This window comes from Talpa occidentalis, unplaced genomic scaffold (assembly GCF_014898055.3).
Source record: "Talpa occidentalis isolate TD23 unplaced genomic scaffold, MPIMG_talOcc4v2.1, whole genome shotgun sequence".
In the NCBI taxonomy this organism is placed as follows: domain Eukaryota; kingdom Metazoa; phylum Chordata; class Mammalia; order Eulipotyphla; family Talpidae; genus Talpa; species Talpa occidentalis.
The window spans coordinates 61,101,041-61,128,024 of record NW_026555331.1 but is presented as its reverse complement, the minus strand read 5'-3'; the positions used below and the strand labels follow the sequence as shown (position 1 = coordinate 61,128,024).

Here is a 26,984-nt window from a genome sequence, read left to right as displayed (position 1 = left end):
ACAGATAAATACGTGGACTATTATGTCTTCATAAAAGATAACAGAACTTTAAAATATGTTCCCAAAGTCACAAACAAAGAAGCGTCAATATACAGATAAATAAATGAACTACAATGATTTTACATTCATAGTACATGTCTTCTTAGGTTATAAAAATATTGTACATGTACTTTTCTATTTCCAGATATAAATAGACACGTCTACTAAAAAAGTGCCATTTTAAAAATAAGTATGTGAACCACCATGAAAAGGAACAAGTGGCTGGTCACCCAAGTGCTTTTCATTGCTAACTGATGAAAACTTCACAATCTTCCAGAAGAATCCCTAGGCAAGAAGGATGAAGCATGGAAAACCAAAAATACGTGATATCAGTGTTTTAGCAGGACTCTCACATCTTTATCGGCAGCAGGAAGAAAGACAGTCATCAACCAGGGGCAGGCAAAAAATCTTTTTTTTTTTTGCATCCATACATTTATTCTTATTTTATCCCTGGAAAGGGAACCCCAGTGCCTGTCCATTGATAGCACCTATAAGAGTTACCTGTGCCCATCCCAGCTTGCCTTGATTCCTCTGAAAGGTGTTACTACTATCCAAAAGGGCAAACTGTATAAAAGATTGACTTGAATGAGTAGAAATTTTTATTGTTTGCACCAGGGTGCCATCTGAAACAGTTCATACAATTGGATATATCAGTTCAATGTTCCCAGGCTAATGTAATTATTTATGAGATTAATGTATAGATTGGGAAGGAGGGCATTGATGAGGTAAGGGATGAGTTATTTAATGAAAAAGGAAAAAAGTGTTATTCAAGGAGCAAAGTTTGTTTACTCTGTATCATACAGACTATTTTGACATATAAGATAAATAAGATGTTAATAAAACTTCAGAATTAAACATTTGCAAAGTCATGTTAGGACAAAGTCTTTGTACTGTACTACTTTGGGGACTACAGGTAAAATCATAAAAGGCTTGGATTAATGCTATCCTTTCCTTTATATCAAAGTTGGCTCAAGATATCCCATAAGAACGATCATTAGACATGAATTTTTTGCCCAGCATTTCCTAAAAAAAAAAGCAAAGATGTTTTACCTTACCCCAATGTCCAAGACTATCTGCCTTCACACAATGTTACAAGTAAATTTGTAGAATAAGTGGGTTCTTTTGTAAAATGAGTCTTCCTTCAAGCTGGCTGAGAAATTTTTACTTCGTATGAAAATTCTACAGAGAGCCTAATAGCACAGAATAGAGTCTGGAAATCATTTGTAATAATCAGTCACAACATGGGTTTTATTTTATGCCTCCTTCTAAGTAAGTTTTTTTCTAAATATGTTTTTTGAGGACTGACAGCACATAAAAGGCAACTATTAAGGAGAACCATGGGGTGCCCATGATGGGAAGGGCTGATTATCCCTGACAGACTCCAACTTTGGAATTCATGGAAAGGCAAACAACAAATATTTTAGTGAGACAAGCATGCATGCAGATAAATTTTATGCCACATTGCCCTCCTCTTCTTTTTCTCTTCTTTCCTCTCCCCTTTCTTCCCAGTTTCTTCTAAACTGATACATCTGTTACAGGGTGTTTCTGGAAGCTTTATGTCATCTGAATCAACAAAATAGCAGACACATCGGCATCTTTTAAAAGATGAGCTTACTTCGTCTTACAGAACCCTTCTAATTAGAATGCACTATGTTTATGTATACACCCCTTTGTACTGCATTATGAAGTATTATTCTATTATAGGATACTCTGGGAAAAGCTCTGTGCTTTCCAAACATTGAATTTCAGGGAGGTCCTCAGTAAAATCCTAAAATGAATTTGAATCTTATCCTTCATTCAGGTTTCAGGCTGTGACCTTGCACCCAGATTCCATGAATAGAACATTGTCCTCACAAGGCAGAGGCTCAATAACTGGACATTTTCTGGGTCCCTGAATTTATACAATGAGATATCAACTCCAATCTGTGAGCACAATGCTCCAGTGACTGCCAGGAATGGCTCCAATATTGATGCCTTTCAGTGTAGATCACATCATTCACCCAGCAGAGCTCAATAAAGTGATACTGTAGTTAACAAGTTTTATAACACAAAGTTACTTTAAAACATGGAACTAATCAGAAGGAAGCCTGTTTATGCATGTCACCACGACATTTAATTGTCAATAAATAAACAAAGATTTGCTTCACCTATTGTCATGTATATCAAGTAAGTCATTAATCTAAACTAATGAAGCTTAAGATATATGACAGACAGTTTTTATGGAGCGCCTTCTTAATGATATGTTTGCTTTTCATTTCAATGCCAAGAGCCCATTATCAAGAAAGCAGCACATTATGGTCCAAACACATTGAAATCTATGGCACTACTCTTTGTTCAGAGTTCACAATAAGCAGCGCTTGCACTTACATATTCATGTACTCTCTGAGATGAAAAGCATTAGTTAGAAATGAATAAGGGGGGGGAACAATGCATCTCATGCTCTTGCTCTGTTGTGAGTTTCTCTCTTCAGATTTTTAAGCTCACCTGGAAAGAAAAAGAAATCTAAATCCAATCCAATTCATGCATACATCCATTTTGAAAAATGTGAGTGAGTGTGTATCATAAGCACAATGGTCCTAATCACTAAAGAACACCCTGAATCTCCAAAGAACACAAACCCAGAATGCCAAGCTGCAAACAAATAGCTACTGGATAATAAAAGCAAGCATTCTACAATTATTTCAATGTTCACATTAGTCCTAAAGCTTTGATGGTTTCCAAAAATGAAGCAATTATTTCTTATTCTTCTTTTAGTTTGGAAAAGAATAATATGGATAAATTAACATCTATCAAACCATAATACTTTCTATACCTGGTGACATGATAAGTTCAAAATAGTTCATCTTTTGAGTCAACACTGCCAAGAGGCTGCTGCAGGCTCTAAAGACCAAATGAAAGATTCAGTCATGTTGCACTTTGGTTTACTTAAATCTGGAAAAATATGTCGTAAATGGAACAAAATTTTTAGAGGACACAATATGTCCATGTACAGAGAAGGGCAAAGGAAGATGTTCTTAGGTATGGCCAAGAATCTTGACTGTTTTCTTTCTTGACCTATTTCCAGCATCTTCCATAGTCTCTGGCCTCTAGTGGTACTTGGTAAATATTTGTTAACTCTGTGAAATCAACCATGATATAAGGATCAAAATGAGTTTTTGAAAACTAACTTTTCAATTCTCTTGCCTCCATGGAGGAAGGCCGCCACTATGAATTGCTTTCTCTTCTGTGTTTCAGGGTCATGCAAGAAAGAACTTTATGAAGTCATAAGTCTATTACCAAAATGACACTGATAGAAAGAAAGAATGATCAGAAAGTTTTTCCCAGAAACAGTAAATTCATCAAAGGACTCCCATCAAAAGTCCCAGACCTAGAACTTTAAATGGAATTCTACTTACCCTACAAAAACTAGATGACCTCAATGCTTCTTAAATTATCCAAGAGAATAAATTTTCTAATCCCTCTCTATAAAACAAGTGTAATAAATATTCCTAAACATGAATAAGATTATAGACATATAAACAATCTCACATATAAATGTCAATGAAAAATTACTAAATAAAATATTAAAAAACAAAATCCAAAAGCATATTTAGAAAAATTTTAATATAGCTTAACTAAATAAATTTATTCCATAAATAAAAAAATTGTTTATGCTAAAAGATATTCAATGAAATTCAACACTCATGTTAAAGATCATTATAGGGCCTCCCTGGTGGCGCAGTGGGTTGAGCTCCGTGTTTTGAAGCTGTCCGCTGCCTCTGCAGCACCAGTTTGATTCCCAGTTGGCCAGGAAGAAACTCACATGGTGCGGCAGACCTCTCCTGCCTCACCCGCTGCTCCCCTCAGCAGTGTCTTCAGTCCGTCTTCCTGTTCTGCTCCCGGCTCTCTCTGGTGAATTCTCTCACCCTCCTGCACCTCTGACTTGTACCCCAGTTCTTATATGAATAAATAAATCTTAATAAATCAATAAAAATCATTATAGACCTTTTGTCAAGGACTAAGAGAGGGAGACACTGTCAAATTTGTTTTTTTAATTGATAAATAGGAAGTGACTTTAGAATGAGGATTTGCCTCTATACTTTCTTAACAAGTGTGCCTTCAGATGTGGCAGAAGTGACACAAATGCAGCAGACATGGTGTCTGCAGAGATGGTAGTGAGAAGAAGCAAGAGTGCGTGGTTTCCACTGGTTCCAAAACAGTGAAGTGGTATCCCCCTGTGGAAGCAGAGGCAATACCAGTGTCTGAGAGAGGCTATGGGTCTCCTCCATTGTAGGTTACCTGACTTTTTCCTAAACGTAGAGCAAAAATCACCAAGTGGGCCTCCCTGGTGGCTCAAAGTGTTAAGATACAACGTATGAAGCTGTCCACAACCACTGTAGCACAAATTCGATCCCTGGCCAGGCAGCTACCCACATGGCACAGTAGACCTCTCCTGAATCACCCTATGCTCCTCTCAGCAGTGTATTTCAGTCAATCCACCAGTTCTGTTCCCCACACTGTCTCTGGTGAATCCTCTCACCCCCTGCACCTATGGCCTGTACCCCAGTTCTTGTATGCATAAATAAATAAATCTTTAAAAAAAATCACCAAGACGATGATAGAGGAGGTTCCCATCTTCCCTACCAAGAATAACATCTAATACTTAACAAGTGGTACAGTGCACAAAGAAAGTCCCACAGTTGGAAATGAGACTTGATTACCCATTGGATATCAGAGACCTGGGCAGATTCACTATAAGTGACACTGAAAAGATACATGCTTAGCTGAACAGATAGGTGGAGAGGGGCATGGAGGTCATTGTTGGGCAGGGAACATGGATGGCAATACAGTTAGCTCAGACAGGCAGACTAGGGAAGGGGGAAAGGAAATGATTTACAAACATACACCCTTGAACAAGGGGAAAACCATAAGAGGGATATGGTGCTACACATCAATTGGATGTCCAGTAAAGTTAAGAGGAGTGTAGGCCTGCACTTCTTTTCCCCCAAACCCCTGGAATGAGTATTAATCTCTTGAAACGCACTGAGAGAGCATGGACTACCGAGACTCTGACCTCAGACCCCACAGAGGAGAGAATTGGTGGTGCCACGAACATGAGTCAACATCTTCCCAGCTCATTTACACCAACAATTGGATTCCTTCAGACCCTTTCTCCATCTTGCTAACACAGCAACAGTGTTGCTACTAAATATACACATCCAGGAAAATAGTTCTAACTACCTACAGATGTCTGCAAAACCAAGAAAATAAAATCAAACCAAAAACAAACATACAAACAAAAAAAGCAAGACCACAGTGCCACCTGAAGGAACAGAAAATTAGTTCTCTGTAGGTATGCAGGAGGGTGTGTGCACATAGGAGGGTATGTGCACACAGCTGCTTCACATGCCTCCGGGGCATCTGTGGAGGACAGAATAGTCAGAGCCACATGAAACTGTGAGAACAGGTAATGTGAAAGAGCCTTGCTTCCTTTTAGGAGACAGTACACAATGGATCTGCTACTTGTGACTTACATGGCAGCAAAGGAATGTTCTAAATATGTTTTTATACTAACACCAGGTTCTGCAGTGAGAGAGAATTGCTGCATGTCTGACCAGGTCCTTGGAATCTCCCTGCTACTTAAAATTTTCTGGGTCCCCTTTTTATAATGAGAGATTCATAGCTTTCAAAATGGAGTCCCAACATATTCCAAGCAATGGGAATATAAACATCACATGGAAACTCTCTTCCCACTGGCACTCCTACAATTTTTAATAAACTACAAATGTTTTCTGTATAAGGAAAAAAAAGAAAAATTAGTTCAACCCTACATGTTACTGTTACAGATCTTTTTTAAAAGGGGGAGGAATCACATGAAGTAGTAAAATTGGTAGACAAAAAAATATCACACATAGCAACTTGAACCCTCAAGGGAGTATAAAAATCTTAAGGCAAAAACAGCTCTCCAGATTCCAACCACAAAGGCATGGGAGATTATATTTTCCTATCAGATAGAAAACTCAGAAATGCTATAATAAATAAATACAAGAAAACCGACAAAAACTTAGAACAGTATGTCAAAGTTATACAAGACAACTTAGAAAGAGATAAAATATCTAAGAGATACAACAAAATTTATAAATAGAATTGAATTCAGAAATAAAATCAATAAATGAAGGTAGAAATTGAAGCTTTGAATAAGAGAGTAGCAGAAATTCAGCATCTAAAGAGCTCAAGAAATGAGATGACGAAGTCAAAAGAAAGCTATAAAAAAAGAGACCAAATGTAAGAATGAATAGGAACGTCAAAGACATAGTACACAAAGGACACAAGGACAAGAAAAGAGAGAAATGAGATATGGGGGAGAAATGAAGAAGCACTTCAAATCAAGTACACTCAATTAGGTAAACCAACATGAAGGTAATGGGTATCCCAGAAGAGATGAATAAGGGACTGGAGAGTTTATTTGAAGAATTAATAAAGGAAAATTTCCAACAACCTGGCAAGCTACTAAATGTACACATACAAGAAGCTAAATGAAAACCTGGTTATTTAAATGCATGAGACATACACCTAGACATATAGTAGTGAAACTACCAAGAGTTCAAGGCAAAGAATATTGAAGATGATTACTGTAAAGTAATAATAATTAAAGCAGCATCGTACTAGCACAAAAAGCAGACAAATAGACCAATGGAATAGAATTGAGAGCCCAGAAATAAATCTACATCTATATGAACAGTTAATATACAACAAAGGAGACAAGAATATACACTGGAAGAACTGTATGTTCTTCAATAAATGGTGTTGGAAATATTGGACAGTTATATGCAAAAGAATGAAATTAGAATACTATGTCACACCACCCACAAAAATCAGTTCAAAATGGATTTAAGACTTAGCAAAATAACCAAACAGGACTACATTATAGAAGGGGGTCCAGGTCTACATCACCTGGAATACTTGTAAGCCTTATTTCTACTTTGCGGTGGTATGGGAGTGGAAGGGATATAAGCCACAGTATTTTTTTTCCTTTTCTCATCATTTATCCTACTATCAAATTTAGAAAGTATGGTTCCCAGAAAACATACTTTTGTTAGGAAGCCTTGAATTGAACTTCATAAAATTAAAGCACATATAGATAAAAATTTAGCATTTTTAAAGTGAAGACATCAGTGCATAATTCAAAAAGTAATTTTGAATGAATTGTTTCTGCTACACACCAGAAAACCCATATATAAGATAAATGCAGAGAGGTGAAAATTGTGGTTTTTTAAAAAAGAAAATCATATTAGTTTTATAAAAGACAAGCCTTAGAAGTATTTCTGAAACAGAGAGAACAAAAATGTAGGGAGATAAGATAAAATGAAATAACAGATGTTGAGGAAAATAACTAATACCAAGGAAAATAAGTGATAAACAGAAATGAAAGTGAAATAAATCCACAAGATACAGATCAAAAGTGTCACTGTGTTCTAGAAAAAAAAACAATGGAAAGAAACAAATGCCCTGACATAATATTGGGCATAATATATTTCAAGAACAGAAATAATTCTGTAAGTATTCTTTTAGGGGAGAAAAGAATACCTTAAAACCATGAAATACACCCAGAACCATGACTAAAATTTTATGATAGCCTGGCTAAAAGTATAAACTTTGGTGGATGCAGCATGGCACTGACTTTCATGATAAGCCTCTTGGACACTTTACATGACTTGGGCATTTAATATATCTATTCTTTTATTTCCTCATCTGAAAAATAGGAAGGAGTAATACTAGTGGTGTTAATTTCATTAAAATTTTGGAAGAATTAAATGACATGCTTGTGCCAAGTGACAGTGCTTGTCTATAATAAGTATTCCAGTATGGGTGTTTTGGTGGTGGGAGAAGTATGACCATCCCTAAGGGGAGACGTCCCGTATTTTCAAAATATTAACAAAAGTGTAAAACAATGGTACTTCATTGACAAAAAAAATTTAAAAATAAAGATTTAATCAAATCAAAAAGGTACTCCATAAAAGATAATGAATGTTCTTCTTATTCCTAGTGAAAGTGAGGTAAAACAGACCTCTTACACACAATGGTTTAATAACAATTTTTCAATATGGTATCAAAATTCAGTCTTTATATTTTTAAGATTAAAAATTTCTTTATAAATTTATCCCTAGGGATTGGAAGAAACAACATTGTCAAAATGGCCATCCTACCCAAAGCCATTTACAAATTTAATGCACTTCAACAAAATGACAACAAATATTAGTGAAGTTCATGTGGAAACAGAAAAGATCCCAAACAGCCAAAGCTCTCCTGACTAAAAAGAGGAAAGACAGTGGTATCGAACTTTCAGACTTCAAACTATACTAAAAACTATAATAGCAAATGGCATTGTATTGGAACAAAAACAGACACACAGATCAATGGAATAGAATTGACGACCCAGAAACAAGGCCACACATTTATGAACAACTCATCTATGACAAAGGAGCAAAGAAAATACACTGGAACCAGGAAAGCCTCTTTAATAAATGGTGCTGGGAAAATTAGACTGCAACATGTAAAAAAAATGAAACTAGACTCCAACTCATACCGCACATGAAAATCAACTCAAAATGGATAAAAGACACAGATATGGTACCTGAAACCATAAAATACAAAGAAGAAAACAAAGGGAAAACACTCCATGACATAAACTTCAGAAATATCTATGAGGATTCATCTCCAGCACAAAGAAAACAAAGGAAAATATAAACAACTGGGACTACATGAAATTGAGAATCTTCATACAGCAAAAGAGATGGCAACCAAAGTGAAGAGACACCCCACTGAATGGTAGAAAATATTCACACACCAGACATCTGACAAGAGACTGGAATTGAAGTTCTACAAAGAGCTCATACAGCTCAACAAAAAGAAAACAACCCAACCAGAAAAAAGACAAATAGGCACTTCTCCAAATAAGACATATACATGGCCAACAGACATATGAAAAAATGTTCAGCATCACTTAGCATCAGGGAAATGCAAATCAAATCCAAAATGAGACCTTACCTCACATTTGTGAGAATGGCCCATGTCAAAATTACCAGAAACAAGTGCTGGAGAAGGTGTGGAGAAAAAGGAATCTTCCTACATTGTTGGTGGGAAGGTAGACTGGTCCAGGCCCATGGAAAGCAGTGTGGAGATGCCTCAAAAGACTACAAATGGATCTGCCATGTGACTAGCATTTCCTTTCATAGGTATCTACCCAAAGAACACAAAAACACTAATTTGAAAGGAAATCTTCACTCCTATGTTTATTGCAGTACCTTTTACAATAGCCTAGATATAGAAACAATGTCAATGCCCCAAAACAGATGTATGGAACAAGATGGGTATATACATACAATGGAATACAACTTAGCTATCAAAAGAGATAAACTCATGCCATTTGCAACACATGGGTGGAGCTGGAAGAGAGTATGCTCAGTGAAATAAGTCAGAAGGAGAAAGACAAATACCAGATGGTGTCATTTGTATATGGAATATAAGAAAAACCAAGCCAATAGTCAAAGAAAGAAAAAATTTTAAAATTAACGCTTGAACACTGAGACATCCAAGAGGGGAGGGGAAGAAGGAGGGAGAGAGGAAAGTATGAGAAGTGGTGTTGGGAAGGGGGAGCACAACAGACTGCAGTGGAGGACTGTGGGTGATTTGGTGGTGGGAGGGCTACAATGGCCACTCCTGAGGGGAGAAATCCTACACTGTCAAAATATTAACAAAGGGGCCTCCCCCGTGGCTCAGCAGTTGAGCGCTGGGTTGCGAAGCTGCCCGCAGCCTCTGCTGCGCCAGTTCGATCCCCGGCTGCTCCCCGGCCAATGGAGGAGGGTCCCACATGGCGCACAGACCTCTCCTGCCTCCTGCTGCTCCCCTCAGCAGTGTACTTCTGTCCTGCCTGCTCTGCTCCCTGCTCTGGCTCTGGTGAATTCTCTCACCCTCCCTCGCTTCTGACTGTACCCAGTGCTTGTATAAATAAATAAATACATCTTTAAAAAAAATTAACAAATATGTAAAATAATGATGTTTCATTAATAAAAGGAAAAAGTAGAAAATGAATTTATCCCTAGGAAGAAATATAAAACAAAGGAAGATCTGTGTACAAAGATATTCATCACAATATCTTGGTCACCTTTATTTTGGAGTATGTTGAAATGCATAATAAGAAAAATACCTCTTTTTACAAGTATTTTTCACAAGTATTACAAATTTTGTTATATATAGAAGGCTTTTCTTCTTTTGTCTTAGCAAATAAAATATTATGTGTAGTGAAATCTCTCCTTGTTTTCTCCTTTCCTACCTTCTTAATAGTACCACTATTCTAAAATTGCTGATTATCAAGCCCATGCACATGTTAGCTTTCCTAAGATACATACACAAACCAATGTTACTGCAATAAATAATAAATATTTTTTAATTCTTAATTTAGAAAAATTAAAATCAAAATAAAATATTTTATTTTTAGAAAAAATAAAATATACATTCAACAACAAAAAAAATGTATGTGCTCAACAGTATTGGTTGAGAGTCTACTATTGAATGTGGGGTTTGCTCTAAATGTCTGAGATATATCAATGAAGAAAGAAACAGTAATCACTGCTCTAATAGAGCTTAATTTCTAGTTAATTTGGGACACAAAGTAAATAACACATTTAAATATATTCTATAGCATTTTGGAATATAATGGGCAAAATACAGCAGAAGAGGGAGTCAGAGGGTTGCTGAATTGGTTATAGAGACTAGTGTGATTAGAGTGGGTCTAACTGGGAAAATTTCAAGTGGATAATTGGGAAAGATATTGCACAGATTGAAGAACCAGAGCAAAGAACAAGCCTAGTATGTTCAAGAAGCAAAGGGCTCAGTGCAGTTTCAGCATAAGGAGTGAGGGGGCCAAAATAGTAGGAGACATAGTCAGAATGCAACAGCAAGACAGACTGTGAAAGATCTTTAAGCCTTTGAAGGACATTTGACTTTAACTCTTAGAGAAACAAGGAACCCTTAGAATGCTTTGAGCTGAGAAGTGATGTGATTTGGCTGACACTTTAAAGGATCAGTCTGGCTTTTGTACTGACTGGAGAGGCAGAGCAGAAACAAAGGCGCCAGGTGGGATGCAGAAGTAGTCATCGATACAAGAGATGGTGGCAAATTGGAACAGGATAGCAGCAGTGAAGGGGAGGCATGTGGTCAGACACTGGCTATTTTAAATGCAAAGTACCCAAAAAAATCCAAAAAACTGAATATGAGTTATAAATTAACAATGAGAAGGATGGAATTATTATTCATTGGGATGGACATCATTATGGGTGGAGGATATCTTAAGGCAAAGATCAGGAACATTTTTTTTATTTTTTATTTTTTTAAATTTAATGTAACGTTTTGTTCTTTATTTTTTTTAAAGGTTTATTTATTTATTTATACATACAAGCACTGGGTACAGTCAGAAGCGCGGGAGGGCGAGAGAATTCACCAGAGGCAGAGCAGGGAGCAGAACAGGCAGAAGGACCGAAGTACACTGCAGAGGGGCGCAGCGGGCAGCAGGAGAGGTCTGCGCACCATGTGGGACCCTCGCCCAACGGCCGGGGATCAAACGGGCGCTGCAGAGGCTGTGGGCAGCTTCGCAACCCAGCGCTCAACCGCTGCGCCACCGGGGAGGCCCAGGAACATTTTAGATGTTAAATTTGAGATGTCTCTGAGACATCTGAAATGTCTAGTAGAAAGAGAGACATATAAGTCTTCTGTTCAATAGAGCTGCCTAAACTGGAAATATTCATTTGCATGTCATCATCAGCATAGAGATGACATTAAAGTCAAGGAACCAGAAGAAAACAAAAGGAGTGAGGCAGGCAAATCAAGGAAGTCTGCCTGAAATTGAAGCCTGAATCGTCCAACACTGAGAGGCCAGATCGTGGAGGAGGACCGCAAGGAGACAGAGAAAGAAGAGGACATACACAGGCCGCAGATAAGTAGAAGGAAAGAAGGAAAAACAAGAGAATGGAATTTCTTAGAAGGCAAGTGAACAGTGTATCAAAGGGAAAGAATGACAACATGAAGTTGATTAAAATGAACTTGAGCTTTGAAGAGCTGTTTGAGTGCAATGAGGAAGATGAAGACATGATCAGAAAGAATGGGAAGAAAGAATTGGATGCTTTCATAGATTTTGCTGCAAGGGGATACAGAAATAATATGTTCTAATGATCAAGGAAAGTAGGATGAGCAGACTTATTTTTCTTATTTTTAATGATGGAGGTAGTATAGGAGAGCAGGAAATTTGGGGAATGCACAAGAGAGAATGGAGAATTACTAGAGCAAGTCCCTGAGAAGGAAAAGTGGTAGCACTTATGTACAAAAGGGGGATTGGCTTTAGGCTTTAGATAAAACGAAGATATTTTATTTCTAGCATCAGTTGGGAAGGCTATTAGGTAAGTAGATGTGCTACCAGGTTATCCGTATAAAGCAATGTATAGAATACTTATGTTTTAAATTTTTTCATAATGCACAAGCTATAAATCCTCTGTCACTTTCTTTTGATCCTAAGCAAGGTTTTGGGATTCATCCACATTGACTCACTATAGATATAGTTTGTTCAATCTGTGCTCACTGTATTATACTATTGTGTATTGTACTTATTGTTCAAGTCTATCCATTATTCCAAGATATAAATCAACCCCTATGTATTTTGTAATGCCCAGAGACAGATCAGCTATTGTAAGCTATGCAGCAACATACACTGACATGTACCACACATAGGAAAGAGCTTCTCTCAAATGTATACATCTTAAGACTATAGGATAGCACAGCCAGTCAGCCTCAAGATTTTGTTTAAGATTATCATCCATATTATATCTAAGAACAATAACAAAAAGAACTTTTCTCTTTTAGTGAATAAACATCTAACCTCAATTCACAGCAGGACTGTAATCAGCTTCTAATTCTTCCGTAGCAAATGATTCTCTAACATGTTAAAAAGTTAAGGTAGAAGAAACTACAAGTGCCCAGCTTAACACTGCAGTATTTCCCTAGAAGGTGGAAGCTGGTCAAAATCTAACTGATTCAAGTGAACTCTATTAAAATCCTGGGTGCGTGTTAAAGCTGCCCGAGTGACATGGTAAGGGCTCTTTCTTCAGAATCAAAGTAATGGGGTTTTCATTCTATCCTCAACAAGAAGACTACACCTGAACTTGAGATGATATCAAGGAATAGATAAAGTTCAGATGGCTGAATTCCTTCCTTCCTTCCTTCCTTCTTTTCTTTATTCCTTCCTTTTTATTTATTTATTTATATAAGAACCGGGGTATAGGCCAGATGTGCAGAAGGAGAGAGGATTCACCAGAGACAGAGTGGGGAATTGAACAGGCAGATCTACTGAAATACACTGCTGAGGGGAGCAGCGGGCAAGACAGGAGAGCTCTGCCCCACCTTGCGGGTTGCTCCATGGCCGGCGGGGATGGAACCAGCACTGCAGAGGCTGCAGACAGCTTCACAGCGCTGCACTCGACCACCTGCACCACCAGGGAGGCCCTGAATTTCTCTATTTAGAAGTACTTTATCCTTTAGTCATTTATAGAATATATAAACTCATCTACCAAAAAATAAAGCAAGCACTACTTATATCTCCATTTTTTTTGATACATAGAACTTCAGTTATTTTTAAAATCAGCTTTACTTTGTCTGTCAATTTTCTCCCTTCACCTTTATTTCTCAACCTCCATAAAAAAATAAGGAAAAAACCTCTGGATTTTTATAGAAACATTTACACACAATCTTGAAGTGAACAAGAAGGCCACAGAATCTATTTCCTTTAGTGCAAGAAACAAAGAAGGGCTTTCAACCTAGAAATGTCAAGCACCATTACTTTTTGTATGGTATAAAAATACTACATCTGTTGATGTCAAAGAGAGCAATATATCCATCTACATATGAACGTTGATGATGTGGTATGCTTCAACAGCCTCCTGGCAGGTCACAGATAGTAATTGTTTTCATAAATGGCCAGCATGAAAACAAATGCAGGGTAGAATTTTGCAGCCAAATTCATCTATATTGACTAAAAAAATTACCAATGAATTTGCATTTGTCAGAATACTTTTCAAATAATCAGTAATAAGTGGAGATGTTCATACTTTCAGAATAGCTAATTGCATCATGATGGGTTTCATTGAAGGTGTGTGTTTGTGTGAGTGTGTGAGTGTGTGAGTGTGTGTGCATGCACACGGGCACAGGAGCAAGAAAAAGAGAGAGAGAGAAGCAGAACTTATGTTTTTACATGACATCAAAATATGTGATACAATAAAAATGCTTTGATATAGGTCTAAATCTTTGTTGGTTATCACAGCAGGAAATTATTTTTATAAAGATAAAGCTGTAAATAAAGAATGATAACTAGCAATACAAATATACACACTAAAAATACATAAAGGTCATATTTTAAGTTGCCTTCCCTACAGCCAATTTGTTTGCAATTTCAGTTTCTGCCTATAATATCTACTGCATATGCATGATATTACTTGCATCTGAGTGAAAGACAAATATAAATGGGTCTTTTAAAGCATCATTGATAAACAAAAATAAGCAATCTAAGGATTGGACTCAATTTCAGAAGATAAATTTCTTCGAATTTTCTAAAGTTTCTAAATGAAAAATATTGCACTGTCTCTATACAATCAGAAATACATTGTGATCTTATCTCAAAGATTAAGGTTTTAGCATGGTCAATCCTAATCTTAGCCTAAACAACACTGGCTCCAGCTTCCTGGAATAATATGCCTAGCAATGGTTCTCAAAGTAATGAACCAGGAACTGGAACACTTACATAACTGTTACTCTACTTATCTCTTTTGGCAGTACATTACCTCCTATGCAATCCTACCTTTTCCACACATGACTTCCTACAACTCTGTAACCCCAAAATTACTATATTTCTGTCATTAGCGCCATTGTTTCTAAAAATTGCAGGGAGACAGATTTGAGTTAGTTTGGGCTATATTACCTCACCTTGGAAAAGTTGCCTACTCCTCACCCAGCCACTGTGGCTAGGAAGATAAAGTACCATAAAAAAAATGGTGGCATCCATTGAATCTTGTTGTAAAAAATTGGGGGAGGGCACTTTTCTAAGAGTGTGAGTACTTTTTCCAGAGCCTGGGAGAATGCTGGCAAACCTCACCATCTTTCAATAGACCAACACATTCTTTCTAAATTCAGCTTATCAAAATAAATCTTCATAAAATAATGCTGAACTGTTTCCTTCCAATTATTCAGGTTCATAAAGAAGTAAGGAAATTTCCTTACTTCATAAAGAAGTAAGGAAATTATTCAGGTTCATTGACTACAAATTAGTCTTCCATAGGCAACTCTTACAGGGCCAATTTTCAGAGTCTAATTTAAACTGAGTCAGATCATAATTATATGGTCTAGAAAAATATAAATCTCATATCTTCCCCATTCCTTAATCTTATTTACTTCAATTTTTGTTTTTCAATCTAGTTCAACAAATCTCATTCACACACTTACCTAGAAAATGTAAAACTCATAGATGTATTAGATATCCTAAATGATGTTTCATAGACATTACTCATAGAGTTTATTTTGAAAATATCTATGATTTCAACGATGTTTACTCCCATTTATTGCAAAAGCATTTGATGAATATAATTGCCACCATGACCACAAGTCATATCATAAAAAGATTATTTATAGCTGTGAAATTCAATTGAATTGTAGAATCTTCATTTTAAATATATTCTCCACTGAAAATTCTTGCAATACGGTTGTGACCAAAAAAGTCAATAGGTCATATTGTTTTGCAGGTGAGAAAAATAAGTTTGCTTAAAAAAAGAGAGAGAAATATGGTATTGATGGACAAGTTGCTAAATATAGGACTGTTTAGAAGTTTAAACAATCCACAAAGATCAAGACTCAGAACTATCAAGTATTTGTTAAATACATTCCTAAAACAAATAAAAGGAGAAGCAGGGAAGCCACATATCTTTGCAGCTGGTTTTTGTTTGCTTACTGTATCAAGGGAGTTTTTTAAATTATTGTTTTGAATAGCAAGTGCTCATTTGCGTACATCTTTAACCTTAATTTTCTGATTTTCTCAGAGATGAGTACAGCTAGTTAGAAACATCTGTGAACACAGAGGGAGTAAAAATCTCACTTTCAATATTATGGTCTATCGTCTCTCCATTATAATTCTATCTCAGAATCAAGGTCATACGGGCAACCCAGCAGGTGTGACTCTTCCTCTCTGATCAATTCACTTTGTTTTTCTATTTTATGCTCTCATGAACACTGTATAATTAACTTCCTCAATGACTCTAAAACTACTAGGTAAATATATTTAACTAGCTTCTATCCATGTTGATGGAGAGGAAATATGATGACTATCAGATTAGCTTCTGAGAAATGCATCAATACAAATAGCCTATTGGGAAAGTCCTGGTCTACAGCATTGTAGACTCTAAACTAATTTGACCACTTCATCTAACCGTAAGCCTTCCAGAGAAAGGGTGATTAAATATAAGTTACCACAAGCTTTCCTGAGAATTTCAGAGACTTTTCTTAGATTATGTAAAGACTTTGACCCAGCATGACCATGGCACCAACCCTTTATGCTCCTAAAAGTGGAAATGATTTTATATAAGATCAAACCAAATACTTGGTAAACCAGCAAGTATTTATCAAACACCTGTTATGTGCCAGAATCAGCCTAGCACTTTCAAAGATTGTCATAAAACCTTTTAATAGCCTCTCAAATCACTCAAAATAATGGCAACATCCTTACAGGGATATAGAAGGGCCCTCTGGAAACTTATCCCCACCTTATTCCATTCCAGCAACAAATATGTCTCCTTTGTATTCCTCCAAAACACCTTGCATGACTCCTTCTTAGAATTTTGGCACATGTGGTACCCTGCTCTTGGAAGCTCTTACCTCTGATATCTGTGAGGCTTGTCCTTTCCTTTATTCTAGTCTTTGTCCAAATATAACCTCACTGAGGTCTTCCTTGACCATATTTGCAAACTGTCAATACTCCTATGAACTTCCCAATCCTTCCCTCCACTTTATTTTCTGCCTTAGAAGTTGTCATTTTCTTACATAGTATATATTTCACCCATTAATGGCCGCTCTATATCATTAGAAAATAAGTTTTAGGCAGGTTGCTAGCACCCCCCAAAAAAAAAAAAAATAAAAGTGATTTTCAGGTAACAGTTGCTCATATATGCTTTTGAACAAATTGGTTAATTAATAAAATTATGTTTTATAACAACTCTGAAAGATTGGTATTATTTATTCATAACAATGAGTAAATAAGGCACAGAGATTAATGTTACCATGTTTCTGGAACACATAAATGGCAAAGCCCATTTTTATCTTCAGATTTCTAGTCTAGGACTCATTTCTCTCTGCACAGCTAGCTGGGAAACGTAGTCAAGGTGGGGTGATGTGAGGACAGATACTAGAAATGGACAAAGAGAACATCTTTGTCCCAAAGAGTAGGTGGGGCCTGGGAGGCATACATTATGTGGTAAGATGGATGAATAAGACTTTTCAGATTCAGAGCCTGCGTTTTTTTGTCAAATGGCTATTTCTAGCTGCTATCTCAAAAGATAAAACTATTTTAAAATGTATCAGGGCCTCCCTGGTGGTGCAAGCGGTTTGAGCACAGCGCTGTGAAGCTGTCTGTAACCTCTGCAGTGCCACTTCGATCTCAGCTGGCCGGCGAGATACCCACATGGCTAGGGAGACTTCTCCTGTCTCACCCGCTGCTCCCCTCAGCAGTGTATTTCAGTCAGTCTGCCTGTTCTGTTCCCCACTCTGCCTCTGGCAAATCTTACCCTTCTGCATGTCTGGCCTGTACCCTGGTTCTTGTATCATGAACAAATAAATCTTTAAATAAATAAATAAAATATATCAATATGCCCTTCTCTGATTAGTAAACTGATTAGTAAACATCTATATACAATCTAAAATTGTTCCCAGAGAAATGGAACTATTGTCCCTCTCATGTCTTGTGTTGAATGAACTCCTCTGTGGTATGCAGTGGTGCTTGTTTGAGTGATATCCTGGTTGCATTAGAATTCTTGTGACTATCCAGCACATAACTCTTCTTTGAGTTTCATTCCAATTGAATAATTCCACATGACAGGATGGGGAAAGGTAAACACTGACATGAATAAAATAATAACTTCACATATGTGGTAGTTTTTTAATTTAATATTATTTCCTAGATGCTACACAAAGATTCCTGCAAATAATAATCAGGTTTTCATCATACTCTTACTTTCTCTCTAATATTTTTCAGAGTATCACTCCACTCAGACATGTGGGCCAACTCTTCCTAGTGAAGCAACCTTATTTGGTTTAACAGAACCAAACAGCTTTTTCCAGTTCTTAAATACTTCTCTCTGGTTCATATTTTCAGACTCTATGAGTCAAGAGTCTTTGCTTAAAAGTGGCAGAACCGCAATCAAACTAGTTTAAACAAAAATGGAATCTATTAGTAGATGTGTTTGCAATAAAAAGGCTAAAATGTATCTGGCCTTAGGTACAATTGACAAGAGAAGTGAGTACCCTCCTAGGCTTAACATCTCCTCTCTGTGATTTTCTCGACCTGAGTATTTGTTTCTTCTGGCCAACTTCTCGCATATACTGAAAGTAGAGCAGCAGTCACCTTCTATCACAGCTTTGCTATCATCTGGGGACTTGACATTTTCCCCTGTTTTTGCTTGCAAAACTTTCAGGAAAAGATTCTGCTTTGACAGTTTTGGAAGTTTATGCCTGGATCCCAATCATATGTGACCAGATTAGAGTCAATATAAAATGGCCAGTCCACTCAGATGCCGTGATTGGAAAGGCCATTGCCTAATGGAAGGGATGGCGCTGCTCCCACCAATCTCAGGAGAGGGTCAAAGGGCAGTGAAGTTTCTGGGTGGCAAAGCAATGCAGGTTGTATACACAGGTTTATGTTTCTGTGTCCCATCATGCACTACATACTCTCTTGTTAAACTTCCCCTCCAGATTTTCTACAGTCTGCTGAATTGCATTTGCATTAAAGGATCAGAAAAACATTTTGTCAGAACCAATAAAATAAATCAATAAATTGAGTTACTGTGAGAATTTTCAAAAGCTGGCTTCTAAATATGTTGATTTTGCTAGAGCCTTTTAAATCCATTTTTGCCAAAACTTGGCACAAGTTAACTAGAATACAATATACCTGATTTAGCCTAAACTTCTTACTGAAACAAGCTTTTTATCCTGGTGAAAATGATTATATAAATGTTTACATACATATACTCATTTATGCTTTGTTACCTCTAGGTACATTAAAATTGACCCAGCAGGTCTCCTAATGTCTCACTGTGTAAGATACCAGTCCCTTTGGGTCATGCATTCATTTCTCAAGCAAGCCTGCTGTTGGTTGATACTCATGAGTCTTGAGCCTCATAATCTTCACATTTTTAGAACATTATAAAATTGTAAGGTTGGCCCCTGCCTTACTATCATGTTTTTATGACTTATGTGGTCAATATTTGATGCTGGAAATTTGAAAAGACATGCAAAATTGTATTCCTATTTCACCATAAATGTGACAGAGTAAATCCACATTTATATATGTTTATACACACATACACACACACATACACACTCTTCTGTGTTTCACAATGACTGCAATAAGGAATTTCAGATTAGCTTGGAAGAAAATCAGTTTCTAAGTGGAGGATTTGAGGACTTTTTCCAATAAAAATCTGCATAAACATGCTTGGCTTCTGATAAAGCTAGTGTTGATTCTATTCAATAACATGATTCACCTTATCCCAGAGCACATGAGGAATTGGAGTGCAACAATAACTGCATATTTATAAGATAAGGTGTCACGTACCAACAGAAAAATTGCACTTGTGTGCTACAAATGACTACCCTTCAGAATATAGTAGCTTTCCAAATAATGGTTACCCAACAAAGCATGGAAAACTCCATCTGTTAATCAATACCCAAAGAATGCATTCCATTTCCATCTCAACCACAGAAATCCTCCTATTAAAGGAAGTCTCAGACACATTCCCAGTTATTGGTGACCCATCATTGCACAACCAGTATTCATTGTTTGTCTTTCACTAACCTCTGGATGCAACACATTTGCTAGGAACTGTACAAAAGCAGGTCTGACAGTTTCCCACACCATGCATGCACTTACAATCAAAAAAGAAATGGTGAGGAGTTAGTCAGTACAACAAAAAATGAGATAAAGAGATGGCACAGGGAGAAGTAAAATTTAAAAAGGAAATCTAAGCCATGGAGGAAAAGAGCTTGAAATTGGAATTCTTATGCAGGATTAAATTCACCATCAAATATTAAAAGAACTCAAGTACTTCAGGAAATATAAATTTATAGTGGACTAAAAAGAAAAGGGAGAATAAATAAACAAAATTGCAAATTCCTACAGGTAAGAGGTGATGGTTTTATTTCTCTTTTTATTCTCCATAGTCCCTAAATGAATAGTACAAACACAAAAGACATAGTAGACTCACAATAATTATTACATTTAATAATGTATAAAATGATTATTTAAAGAGGACTTGCATTAAAATATTTCTAAAACTTTGCCAGCTGTGTGCTTTCTGAAGCACATGGTACATAAGGAATTTTGTGGTCAAGTAATATCACCAGTGCTGTTTAATACCACTAATAATAGGCATAAAGTCAATAGATAAAGTTCCTGGAATTATCATTGTTGGGAGGAAGAAGTAAGAAATCCTTAATATTGGACTTGGGAATGCTTTCTTGGATAAGACACCAAAAACACAGGGAACAAAAGCTGAAATAAGTAGAACTATATTAAACAAAAGAATTAACTAAAATACTATATAGTTCCTATGGAAAAGGAATAACATAATGGACAGAATGAAAGATCTACAGAATGGAAGAAAATATTTTTAAGCCACATATCATACATTAATCTCCTAAAAACTCAACAAAATCAAAGAAATCTAAGTCCTAACCATTTAATCAATTTTAGGTCAGATGCTAGACCTCTGAAAATACAAAGCAAGTTGAAGAAAAGGTAAGTCGAGATGATTGCTTACCATAGTAAGATAGAACACTAACTTGACAAAAAAAATTAATAGCATCTTGGAGAAAAGAGATAAAGTCAGGATATGTGTGAGGTTTGGGGATCTAGTTTGGGACAGCTCGTTCAGTGTGGGGGCTTGACTGAGATTGGGTAAAGATCATGATATAGCAGTTTAGGGTTGGTAGATAAAAATGAAGAAGACATTGGTGCACAAGTGGAAGAAACTTGGGACAAAATAGTCTTTTGAAGATAACTAGTCAATAGCTGAATAATGATGTGGTCATTTAAATAAAGTTGCCAACCAAGTTCCTAGTATGAACAATAAAAATTATTTTATCATCCTGGGTAAGAATTTACTATAATAGAAAAATTGTGTTGATGAAAATAGTGAAATAACAAATTTAAGTTGGTGAAGAGACAAATAGAATTATATTGATATAGAAGACAATCTGTGTATGTATGATGGTTCTGTTATAGAGCAACCCCGATATTAAACGGGTTCCTGGCTGTGGGTCCTCACCCGCGCGCTTTAAAGGGACTTATGAATACTCTACTACAGACACATGCAAAAGGGTTAATAAAAGGTTTATTTACAAGAGAAAAAGAAATAAGGAAAATGTACAACTCAGGGAGAATATAGAGAAATAAAGTCTTTAATGCGTCCTACCCGATCCGACGACCTGGAAACCCAAAGTCACTCTCAGAGCTGGCCGGACGCCGCGAGCTGGCCGAGAGCCCAAAAATGGAGAGCCCCCCAAAGCCCACGTGTCTGCCTTTTGTATCCACCTGGCTGCTTAACCCCACCCTCAGGTCCCAGCCACCTTCCCTTTGGTGGTGATAGGATTTGGAGTTCCCAGTGTCTTTGGCTTTGACCTGGGGTGGGGGTGGAGTCCACAAAGCCTATATGGAATTTGCTTTGGGACATCCTTTTCCCCCTAACAGTTCTAGTTCTCACCACCAAAGTAAAATTGTATTGTGAAAAGGACAAATACTCTAGAGTGACCCAGGCAGGTTTGTCAGATGTCAGCTCTGTGAACTTGACCAAATTATTTAACCTCTTTGAATACCACCACACAATGTAATCTCATTTACAATGCTTTATGGAGAAATGCAATCCACCAGAGCCTAGAAAGGAAGAAAATAAACCAAAATCAGAAGAATTTTGTGACAAAGGTGAAATACAGAGGTGGATGTAATCCTACAATCTCTTGATGAAAACATGATAAAGGAAAAATATCTTTGTCAATAGGCAACAAATAGCCTAAGATGCATGTCTATTTTTTGTTCCCTTTGAGTATTATTTTTGGTGGAATGACATAAGAAATAATCATTTAACTATCATCAAAATTGGAATAAACTGGTGAAGTTATCTATTTTAACTTATTGATAATTTCTTCTCTGAATGTATTTAATTACAAACATTGTAGTTAATTATAATCATAATAGGCACAACCTAAGTTCTAACAATGTACTACTAAGACTCTAAACTGTTGAAGCAGCCAGTACTTCCAGGCAGTCAAGAATATGCAATAACTACATCTCCTTTGAAATGTTAAATGAGCTAGAACAAAATTCCCTTATTCAAAAGTACAAATTTACTTATTTTTTAAAATGTGGAAAACACACTGCAGATCAAATATAAATGCCATGAATATAAACCACAATTAGATGCTTCTTACCTGAAAGAATGGTCCATATCAAAAAGACCAGAAACAAAAAGTGTTGGTAAGCATGTGGGGAAAAAAGGAACTCTTATATGTTATTGGTTGGAATGTAGATTGGTCCAGTTCTGTGGAAAACAATGTGGCCATTTCTCCAAATAATAAAAACAGATATATCATAAAATCTAATATTTCCACGCCTAGGTCTCCACCTAAAGAATATGAAAACACTAATTCAAAAGTTTTTACACTCCTATGTTCATCACAGCACTATTTACAATGGCCAAGTATGGAAACAACCTAAGTACCTAAGGACAGATGAGTGAACAAAGAAGATGTGGTAATAGACACATTGGGATGTTACTCAGCTGTTAAAAAAAAAAAAAGATAATAGGAGGAAAGGAGGCCCTATATACTATGACAGAGGATGGGTACTTGGTATGTGGGAGTGATTTCATGACGTACATCTGGGGAGATGTGAACTCAATAAATCATAAAGTTTTGCCATTTGTGACAACATGGATATAGAGGGGATTATGCTAAAAAAAGAGAAAGAATGTGTCTCCCTGGTGGTGCAAGGGGTTAAGACGCAACCTATGAGACTGTCTGCAGCCTCTGCAGTATGAGTTCAAGTTTGATCCCCAGGCCGGTCAGGGAGCTGCCCACATGGCACAGCAGACCTCTCCTGACTCACCCGCTGCTCCCCTCAGCAATATATTTCAGTAGATCTGTTTTTTTCTGTTCCCCACTCTGTCTCTGGTGAATCCTCTCACCCCCCACATCTTTGGCCTGTGCCCCAGTTCTTGTATGCATAAATAAGTAAATCTTAAAAAAAAAAAAGAAAAAAAGAGAAAGACAGAAATTGGGTAATTGAACTTATATGTGAGATATAAAGAAGGAAAACAAAAAACAAAAAAAAAAAAAAACCTAAACTAGAACAAATTCTAGAAATATTACTGTGGAAGGAGTTCTACCAGAGGGTTGGAGGGTAGCAGCAAGGAGGAAAGGAGGCCCAATACACTATGACAGAAGATGGGTGCTTGGTATGTGGAAGTCATTTAATGACATACATCTGGGGAGATGTGAACTTCAATAAATCATAAGGCAATTAAATATATATATTTATAAATTCTGTGATCATCAACTGAAACATGAGAAACTTAGAAATACAAAATGACCAGCTTAATGAAAATTGAACAAGATAGTAAATGAAAAGACATTTCCGTTTTCAGTGAGAAAAACTCCATGAAGAACAAACATAAGGAAGTTAGTTATTTGATTATTGAAATGGTATCACTTGTCTTACACACTCAAAATTGAACAAAATATCCTGTCATACTTTGAAGAGAAGAGGAAAAGCAATAAGTAAAGCAGTTTTGCACTATAGCAGGCTATCACCAAATAGGAATCAAAAGCAATTGGGAATATGGACTTTAGAAAATAAAGCTCTATTACCATCGAGAAAACTAAAAGTTTAGACACGGAGACTTACTGGATTGACTTTGGCAAAACTCACATACTTTTGTCATGACAATAGTGTTATTAAAATTGAAAGTGAAATTGGAATTGAAATAGTACAGACACAAAGAAACCAGAAAAACATTACAGAAACTAAGAAACCAAACTTTCCCCTGGAGAAAGTAAAATTGAAAGTCACTGCTATAATGAAACGTGAAGAGATGATGTTTGGAAATATGTCAAAGAATATTTTTTTTTATTTTTAAAATAGTCTTAACGCCTGTTTAGTAGAATAGAATATCAACTTTCTGGGAAGAGATATTCCCTGAGCTATAACCATAACATATTTTTCATGGCAATCAAGTGTTGATTAATCTTAAGGAGTACAGGCAAACAATCTAAATAAGACTTTTTAAATTAACTAAATATGAAACAGGGCTATAGCAATGCTACAGCAGATCAAAGGACAGCCTGGTAGAGGACAGGTCACTGTCTATGGATTCTCACATACGTGCCCAGTTGCAAGACGACTCATCCTCAAGGAAAAGCAACAATGGGTTTTTTTTTAACAAACGGGAAACAAAGAGCTTCTAAGGCACAAGTGGCCAGCTCTCTCACCTCAATAGTATACACAGTGTCCAGAAGTCCCAAACAAAAGGCCAATTGTTCAAAATGGTACTGTCCTGTCAAGGAGGGCCTGGAGCACGTGACACACTGGCAAGCAGTGATCCAGGACACAACTCATGGTTGCAACTGGAGGAGATCACAGGTGGGGTCACTGAGATTATACCACTGCAAGCTGCAACAACAGTCTGAAGGCTGGGCTATACACCACCAACACTGGACCAGACAGCAATGGGGGCAGCAGCACCAAGAGAGAGTGTTGGATGATCAGAGGTGGTGGACAGCTCTCAGAGGTGACCCAGTCACCTGTCAACAGTGCTGGACAGCACTGGCCATTAGTGCTGGTCACCACCAGTCACTAGGAGGCAGTGTCAGATACATCAATGTTAACAGCCCTTTGTGAGTTGTTGGCCTACACCAACAACAAATAACTCTTTGAGACACAGGGTCAAGGCCTATGGTGCTCCTTTAAGGTAATGTCAGAGGCAGGGCTGGAGGCAGGCTGGAGGCCTCTGGAAAGGTTTTCAGCCTCTCTTCTTTCTTCGGTAGTCATTTGTTGGATGTTCTTTCTTCAGAGGTTGGCTGCTGATCCTTCTTTCTTCAGAAGCAAGCAACAGAATTTCTAAGCTGAGTCCTGCCCTGTCTTATATCCTTTTCAGGGTTTTCCCATTCTGCAAGGCTGACTTGTCCGTTTTCAATTCCAAGAGACTGACTGTGTCATTTAACATCGATCCTTTCATTCTTATTTTTCAATCCAAATAATTAAGAAATGAGCTGGGCTTGAAATTGATTTGGTTCATTTAGTGCAAGGTTGATTGGCCCATTCTATGATCCAGGAACCAAATATAAACGGGAAAACATGGTGCCTGCACACACCCCACCTGCTCTGACCTTAGGGCAGGCTTATGGGCTGGTGGGCTCCAAGAAGTTACAGTCAGAGTCAGTCTAAGTGGGGCCCAGGGAATTCTGTACCCAGTACCCCTTCAGCAAGGCTGGGCATAATACAAAAGGGGGTGGCTGCAGGAGCACTGGAACATGGGTCACAGCTACTGCAGGATGGGCTCTGTTGGGAGCCTGCCATGTTGGCCCAAAATTCTTTGGGCCTCTCTACTACTTGTGGCTCTAGCAAGACCCAGCTCTGGAGCTGGCCTCCTGCTATCACTGCTGGCTTCTGTTGGCAGCCTGAGTCCCAGTGGTGCCACTGGCAGCCAGTGCCATGGGTAAAATGTCCATCATCCATTGCCTCTGCCTGCTGGTTGCACTGCCTGAAAACAGCACACTCTGGGGCCTGCCACCCTAAGGGAGAGAATGGCTCTGGCACTCAAACCCAGTGCCAGGGCCAGTCATGAAACCTGTGCATTTGTTAAGCCATCCTGCAGCTTCCCCTGTAGGGTGATCTGGGTACTGCCCAGAGGCAGCATTTCTGGGCAGTCTGCAAGGAAAGTCCTGTGGGAGCCACAAAGACTCTGGCAATTTACACTGGGTGAGGGGCTGCCTGCAGGCAGCATGCCCCTGCAGCCACGCCTGCTGCAGTTTTTAGAGCTAGTGCACCAGTTACGCCCTCCAAAGACTGGTGGAACAGGACATAAAACCACTGCTGTCACTCAGCCTCCAGGGCCTGCTGCCCAGGTGGTGGGCTACTGCAAAGCTCGTCAAGCAGGCGGCGGTAATCTGGTCTCAAATCAAGTTTCAAGTGACCTGAGAGTGCCAACTCACTTCACACACTGGGCTGTCTTAAAGAAAATACTGCCATTTCTCTCCATGGTGCTTGCTGTGTCCAGGGCGAGCCATATAGCAGTTGCATTGCTACTTATCCATGTGATCTGATGCAAAGAAATTCCAAGGCCACTTGGCAAAATGTAGCCGAATTAGTCTGCCTGCCATTGCCTTATTCTCCTACTCTCTACGGCCCCAATGATTTCCCTGAGGTTTACTTCATAAATTCATTGACCTTATGATTTGGAGGAGCGAAGATCATCTTACATGTGTAATTCCAACCAAAGACTTGAATGTAGAAATTGAGAGTATTCAAATTGAGAACAGTGTGCAGTTTCTCTCATCAGCTGTGGTTAAAATCTGAGTATTTTATGTGTTGGGACAAAATGCTCCAACCTTCTCTT

The 26,984-nt window shown here is 37.6% G+C and overlaps 1 long non-coding RNA gene across 1 annotated transcript in view; it reads right to left on the bottom strand.

Moving 5' to 3' along the window:
• Window positions 1-1,277: 1,277 nt before the first annotated feature.
• Window positions 1,278-26,984, bottom strand: part of LOC129145232 (uncharacterized) — a 35,088-nt gene continuing 9,381 nt past the window's right edge. The window contains exons 2-3 of the long non-coding RNA XR_008550471.1: window positions 2,407-2,523; window positions 1,278-1,602 (exon numbers count right to left, since the gene is read on the bottom strand). This is a non-coding gene — a long non-coding RNA (uncharacterized LOC129145232). The remainder of the gene's footprint in view (window positions 1,603-2,406; window positions 2,524-26,984) is intronic.